General features: G+C 43.9%; 1 long non-coding RNA gene across 1 annotated transcript; it reads right to left on the bottom strand.

Moving 5' to 3' along the window:
- Positions 1–219: 219 nt before the first annotated feature.
- On the bottom strand, positions 220–7,365 carry LOC139753096 (uncharacterized). Its single transcript, XR_011713646.1, has 2 exons — positions 7,203–7,365; positions 220–1,126 (listed from the first exon to the last, which is right to left on the bottom strand). It is a non-coding gene; the product is annotated as an uncharacterized lncRNA (long non-coding RNA).
- Between the last annotated feature and the right edge of the window lie 511 nt (positions 7,366–7,876).

The raw sequence follows: 7,876 nt of genomic DNA, 5'->3' as shown, positions 1-7,876 counted from the left end.
CAACGTTAATCCTTTTCGCCACTTAAAAAAGAAAATATCACTAGAAAGCTGTTTTCATTAAATATTTATTCCCCTCTAAGCTGTATCCAATCTTACGACTGTAGTTATAAATGGAACCCTATCAAAATTTTCGCTTTATAAGATTGAAAGTTATCAATCGATAAATGAATCAAACCACAATAACAGAAAAATTTAACGTAGATAAAGAAAAGAGAGCAGTTGACAATAAAGATTTATTAAATGACCTACGTATATCGACAGCTTTGTTTGAGTTTATGAAAGCCCTAAAATGTCACATCAGTACATAATGGTGTCAGGAGGTTGGTTGAATCGCTTCACAACAACGCAATCATACGTGCTACCATTTCAAAGCCTGGTTTGTAGTGTTGTGTGTGTAGGTTCTCAGAGTTCCAACGAAAACTCTTCAGGTAAAATTCTGACCATGAAAGGCTCACTGTTGCATGAATCAATCCCACAAACATGTTACAAACAATACCCAAATAAAACATATACCAATTCTAATTCCACCCCTTACAGAACGTTGGAGACGAAGTGTTCAAAGATTTTGATAACAGAAAAACATCGATTCTAAAAGAGGAAAAAGAAATCAAGAGAGATCTACGAAAGAAAAACAAGGAGTATTGGAATTCCTCAATAGCACAGACCGTTTTGAAGCCAGAGGCCATCACACGAATGTATTCTTACAAGGGGGCTCAGATCTTTCCCGGTGGCTGCTCTGTTGGAGAGTGATATCTGACGCAGAAGCTGGTGGTGTTGTCAGAAAGACTCGTGACAGATGAACTGCTGCTTCTTGCCCTAGAAAAACCCCTTACGTAGAAGTATAACTGTTAGTGCTGCCTTAGGGGAACTCCCGACGAAGGAGTAACTTGTGGTATTGCAGAAGAGGGACTCCTGACGAAGTGATAACCAGTAATGCTGCCTTAGAGGAACTCCTGACGAAGGAGCAACTGATAATGCTCCTTCAGAGAGACTCCTGACGAAGTAGCAACTGGTGGTGCAGCCTCAAAGGGACTCATGACGAAGGTGTATTTAGCATTACTGCCTCACTGAGAACTCCTGACGCAGGAGGAGCCTCCAAAGTCTTCCTCATCACTCAGTGGCGTGTCTGTTGAACGTGAGCGACTGTGTGTAAATCCATTATATTAACATCAGTGGTAGGTAATTACTTGAGAGCAACATGTAATTTCGAGTTAACTATCCACTTATGCTCATTAGTGAGGCCGGCAATTTGCGTTGGATGAAAGTATTTAATTGATATTGTCTTAAGGAGCGATTAAGATCTTTGAATGATTTTTTCTTTGAACGTGATAAGGAGAGACTCACAGAGATAGATAGAGAAGGACAAATAGTTGGAGAGAGAGAGAGAGAGAGAGAGAGAGAGAGAGAGAGAGAGAGAGAGAGAGAGAGAGAGAGAGAGAGAGAGAGAGGCTGTGGCAATTATTCTGGGCGGGAATATTTTGTTACACCGGTTACCCCCCCCCTCCGTTATCTACACTTCTATCCAGAGATCTCCCGGCACATACTTAGGAAGCCTTAATTCAGGAGACGTCCGCATCTACAAGATCGGCCATGGATTCCACATCAATTCTCAGCCACACTACATTACAGCCCGCCCATAGGGGCAAAAACGACGTAATTGGTAATCATACAGGACGCTCATATAACTCACCTCTTTTCCTATACTTGGCCCTTACGGGTTTTTGTCAGATTATAATATGTTCCGTGACATTATAGAGTATTTTTTTCGGTCCAGTAGAGAAGATGAGGGAAGCAAGACTGCCCAAGAGGATCAGCGTGTCAGAAGTGGAGGGAGGAGGTGCAAGTGGTGAAGTGAAAGAGGCTTTGAGGTACCGGGGCCCGAACATTAAGGAACAAGAGAGGCGTGCACGGGATAAGAATGAATTAGATCGATGTGGTATGTCGGTGATAACCAATTAGTAGCTGTGCATTTTGGACGGTATATGGGGCAGGGGTTTGACACTTGTGAGGCTCCATGCTTTGAATGTTTTCCTATTACCTTGGAGCTTTTTAGACGTTTGTATGCTGTTCATATTCACAGTTTCTTCACTCAGTCTACGCCATGTATCCACCACTTTTATACCATAAAAGTGCTTCTTTATATGTTTTCTTAAAAATCTTCTTGCTTGATTGATTCTATCGTCGTCTCTTTCGGAGAACTGTTCACTGGTGACGTCATCAGAATGGCTAAGAAAATTCAAGATTGAGATCAATATAGTCCTTACTCTCCTCTCATCCATAGCGAACTAATGCACGGCCTCTTACATTGAAGTACTGTCTTTGTTGCCCTTCTCTGTACTTTCTGTATTCGCTCTTTGTGCAACCCTTAATTGCAGCGACCAGACCTGAGAAGCATGTTATAGTTTCGGCCTTATGTAGGATATGCAAAATCTTGTTAGGAAATTTCCCTGTAGTTGTCTGGTTGTCTCTCTCTCTCTCTCTCTCTCTCTCTCTCTCTCTCTTTATATGATACTTTGCCCTCTAGTATCTACCCCTCCTTCGGGCAAGACCTCGCAAGGATGGATCTTAGTTCACTCCATCCAGTAGTTCTCTGAGACCATTCTAGTAACTTGGGAAGTCATGCCTCCAAAACATATCCATCTTTGCGGCCAGGATTCAGACGCGAGCGGTGTTATCTGGCCCACGGTGAAGGTGTGCGGGGTACTCACCGTCAGATGATGGGACAGATACGTCCTTTGCGATCCCCCGTATCATGACAGACTCGCTGACAGATGTTCTAAAGCATGTGTCGCTTGCCGGACGAAAGAAGGTGGTAGGGAAAAACCACGAGAAATATTGACAATTAGGATCTAATGACGAAGATATGGTCTTTGCTTGACCAAAGACGAGCCAAAAAAATCTTCAGGAGTCGATGGCAGGGGGAATCTAGTAAAGAGGAAGGGTGAGGAGGGAGTGGCGTCGCTGGCAGAGGGAGGGCCAAACACAGCGGGGGAGGAGGAGAGGCAGGCAGCAGGGTCTAACGCGTCGCTCCGGATGGCGGGTGCTCGATCAACGGGCTGCCGACAGACTCACTCCAAGGGATCAGCCGGAACATTTAGGGATCAGATGAGGCGAATGATCATTACTACGGCTGGGATGATCTAATGACTACCATTCATCGTGGCCCTGAGGCCAAGACCCGGCCCTCCCTCTGACCTCATTAGCATACCTGATGATCATCATTAATAGCCACTTCGACACGTCTCCCAAACTTCATTAATTTGCGTCTGGTGTACAGGCCCGCCCGACGTTTTCTGTGTGGCTGTTAGTGAGCAGGGGGGAACTAGCTGTCTAGTGTGGTGGGGAGATGTATGCCAAGTACGGTCGTCTGCAGCTGAGGTGTATTAGAATAAGTTAAGAGTTGTGTCCTTTTCGTTCAGTTATCCTCACGGATGGTCAAGGATATATTACACTCACACACACACACACACACACACACACACACACACAAAGATAAGTAGATATTGTGATAAATGGAGCACAAAGAGAGAGAGAGAGAGAGAGAGAGAGAGAGAGAGAGAGAGAGAGAGAGAGAGAGAGAGAGAGAGAGAGAGAGAGAATATAGGATCAGAAGGAGTGGTAGTGGCTTCCTCCCTTTTCTCAAACATCCCACGAAAAAAAAAAACCAATTCATTCAGGAGTTCACTGGTGGCCGAGAGCTTTCGTGAGTATTCAGCTCATCAGGAACACACAGAGAATAAGCACAGGGAGATCATATATAGACGTATATGACAGGTGAGACACATGACGATCAGGTGAGGGTCACGCGAAGATTAAGAAATGTGACCAACTTAAGGCATGGTTTAGGTCATGAACTTATACATGGTGACAATTCTCTTGATAAGAAGAGGATCTAATCTCCATATACAATAGATTGATGTTGAGATTGTTTTGAACACCATGTTTGATGATGTTAGATTCTGTGAAATTTGTGGTATAATTGAATGACGAGTGTCTTTCTCGTCAGGCTTGAGGCAGAGCCATGTCTTACTAAGGCCTGAGTGTTAGCCATCGTCACACCCCTTCAAATTGGTGCCTCCTCACTCCTTGGCTATAGTCGTATACATCTGACTCTACGTGTATACGGTATGATTTTCATCCATCATTCCTACTGCGAGTCTGTCATGTCCTTGTGTGTGTGTGTCTCTCCATCCCCTCTCCCTTGTGGTCTTCATCCTAGAATCATAGTATGTGATGGAGTGAAGAACGAGTCGTGAGGCGTCCCTTCACCCCGTCGGCGTCTGGCTGGCGGACCTCCCCTGGCATGGTCACCTCCTCCTCCTCCTCCTCCAGGCTTGTGAGATGCTTGAGAAAAGTGAGGAAGCCACTACCTGCTCCTTCCGTTCATATTCCCTTTCTCTTTATCCTCCTCATCTTCTCTCCTTCTTTACGTCCCATTTATCTTAATATCTCCCTTACTTATCCTTTCTTTACCTCGTTTATCTTGATCTTCTTTATCCTCTCTCTCTCATTCGTAATCTTACATCCATTCCTTTCTCTATTGCCTCTCCCTCCCCATCTACTCCTGGGAGCTTCCAGCCTCACAGTACAGGGCCGGCCCCTCCCTCACCCGTGGCTAACCTCGATGTAATCATAGCCTTGTTCTTCCCTGTTGCTCTTGGTCTATGGGTGTCATGCTCTCAGAATCCTCCAGTTTGTCTTGGTTTCCCGGCCTAATTAGCACGGGAGATAATTGAACGTTGCTCTCTCCTTTTTTCCCCTCCCCCCACTGTCTTGAGTGTTACGTCCATCGGCTCTAATTAGTCAGTATTAATTAGCAATTAGATCTACTTGACCACTTTTGGCCTAATTAACAACCGGGCGATAATCTCACAAACTAGCGCGGTCAAGCCATGTTGTGGGTAACGCCCTATAATTCACTGTAGATGAAGGTGATTGAAATCTTCGCCAGTGGCGGGAATTGGTAGGTGCTGGAGGATTCGAAGCCGCAATGCTCCACCATCACCCATAACATCTCACGCCATGCCTGAGCATCGCAAATCTTGCCTCCTCCGCCGCCTCCGTCTGCGCTGAAGATGCCTACCGTCAAGTTGAAATTGAATGGTGAATATTACCTCTTTTGGACTTGGTCGAGATTCTTAGACTTTGGTTGTCATTGTCAGTCATATCAGCCAGGTATCGTAGTTTTTGGCATATATCAGCAATGAACTATTCCACTAAACTTGTATTTGGTATCGACCAACACAGGGATGGGGTCCATTACACCTGTAGAAGGACTACATGACTTCAGAAATCCATTTTTATCTAGAATTCTCACATTTCGTATTCGCAAGATGTCTTACTTCTTGTTCTCTCACTCAAATTGACAGATCTGGAATTCCTTCTGAGAAATTTGATGAAGAATCATCGAAACACACAGAACCTCTCTGTTTTGTGGCAGACTTGCCTCAGGTTCAAACTGTCGTTACATTGTTACGAACACATAGCCTCTCTGTTTTGTGACAGATTTGTGGCTACATTGTTATTTCGCTATCTTAACATACACAACTTTCTTTTTTTGCTGAAGATATATCATTATCATATTTCTCAATCGTGTATACTGGTCGTATTTTGAAAATGAAAAAGATCGCACCTGGAAAATTCTGCAACTTTACGGACTCTTGAGTAACCACAGGATTATATAAGCCACTAATTCATCTACCTCATCCTCCAGAAAACCTCTCGTGTTCGACACGTATATCTGAATGTCTTCCATATTCATTTTCCTTAAATTTCTCTACCTTAATAGATGTTTTGTTGGTAAAAATCATTATCATCTTAACTTACACCGTAATTGCAGAAGTTGATAATCTTGTGTGACTTCATGATAATTTCCAGTCACTTCTTGTGTTTCAAATTTATTTTGCCACGCGACTCAAGCCTAGCCTTGCACGGCCGCTGGAGACACACCGAACGCATCGTAATGACTACCTAACGTTCCCGAAGACGTAAAAGGTAATGGTTTAGCTCGTTAAAGGTACTCTTTTCAAGTCAAAAAACGACCGTTTTCTTCAATTGGCTTATAGCATTATTCATCACAATTTCGAAATTCCACCGTCTAGGTAAATGCAACTGGAGACAACCCAGGAGAAAGAAAATTCTTCTCCCCAAAGTGCAACTATTTCGGAATTTAAAGACATTTTTATTTTATTTTAATGATGACACATCGCTTATGGTTACCTACATCTGTAAAGATCTTTCCTTTTAGGATCCCGCGCGAGATAGATAGACAGATAGATAGATAGATAGAGAGAGAGAGAGAGAGAGAGAGAGAGAGAGAGAGAGAGAGACTACGTTCCAAATGCATTTTGCTACAGAGAATCTCCCGATTGGATCATTCAGCAATAAATTCACTAACCATCTTCGTAACATCAAACATGATTCCTTTTTTCTTTTAAAAAGTTGTTTTATGAAGTGGTGTCAACGAGTGTATTGGGTGTATGAACTGGAATCAGCGAATGAATCAGGTGTATGAAGTGGAATCAGCGAGTGTTTACGGCATACGAACTGGAATCAGGTAGTTTAAGTGCTCTGGTACAGTTCGCGTCACCTTATAGAATCTAACTCCATTCCCTCACTCACATAACCACCTCACTTTAAGGAGGCTGGCTCAACCATCTAAATCACCAGTCAGGATTCTCTCCAAAACCCTCAAACTGGCACTTTGATGATTGCCAAACCATCTCTCCTCTCTTCGAGGACGTAGTCAGTTCACTGCGTAAGGCGACCTACGTACGCATCCTGGGCCAACTGACCCAGTGCAGAAGACGACCAAATAGCATCAAGAGGCCTTCTGAAGGGGGTCTCAGGACAGGTGGACAGCTGGACAGGAGCCTCCTGAGTGGTGGGTAGCCAAACCAGCGGTCTTTATCTCACGATGCGTACTGACGTGGGCTGACGCTTGGGCGAATCGAACATCCCTGACACGCTGTGGCTTCGACTACTTATGGCGTGGTGAGGGGACGACTGGTGGATGTGAGTGTGTGTGTGTGTGTGTGTGTGTGCAGGGCCACGGGGGTGGCTCGAGAGGAGAGAGAGAGAATACATAATACGACGATCTACAAACGAATAAAGAGACAGACACAAGGACGACAAGAAACAGACAGACAAGACAAATGAATCACTCTAGAGGAAAAAAGAAGAAAAAAGAAAAGAAAACTCACCGTCAAAGACGAACGCAGGACACCGCAACAGGTGACCAAACAGCTGACGAGAGCCGAGAGGTGGTCAACTGCAGTTATACGTAGCGTTTCAATCCCGGGATGACCAGTGTTCATCAGCATTGCTGATGATGACCGTCCGCTCTCACAGTCGTGCTCCCGTCCAATGTCCATAGGACAGGAGGGTCACACGAGGTCACCTAGCTACAGAATAGACCATGGCTCCGAACGCAAGGTTTATATATATCCTCTCACACAGATGACCATATTGAGGTAATTCCTCCATCTATAATTTAATAGAACCAAATGTTGATGTCAGATATCCTTTTTTCCGGAGAAAATGAATCTTTTTTTTTTCAAAGCAAAACACGTATAGTCTACACAAGTGTTTCAACACTAGGGTGTTAAACGCTTCGACTTAAACTCGTAAATATTGTGAGTACAAGAGATTTATTTCGCTGTTTCAGTAGCATACACTGAGAGTTGCATTAAGAAACGTCTTGTATTTTACTGTTTGAAATGATAGATTTATGTTTCATAGACAAATACTTGCTTAAACCAAAGTCATTGATGGGTTTCCAAAGGAACAGGTCGGTCTTAACAAGTGACGTCTGTTGCTTCACGAACAACCGATTGGTTTTTCAGAAGTTATCGTATAAGGTTTTTGGCGGCAAACG

Source organism: Panulirus ornatus, chromosome 14, assembly GCF_036320965.1.
Source record: "Panulirus ornatus isolate Po-2019 chromosome 14, ASM3632096v1, whole genome shotgun sequence".
NCBI classification, from domain to species: Eukaryota; Metazoa; Arthropoda; class Malacostraca; order Decapoda; family Palinuridae; genus Panulirus; species Panulirus ornatus.
This window is presented reverse-complemented; position numbering and strand designations above follow the sequence as displayed.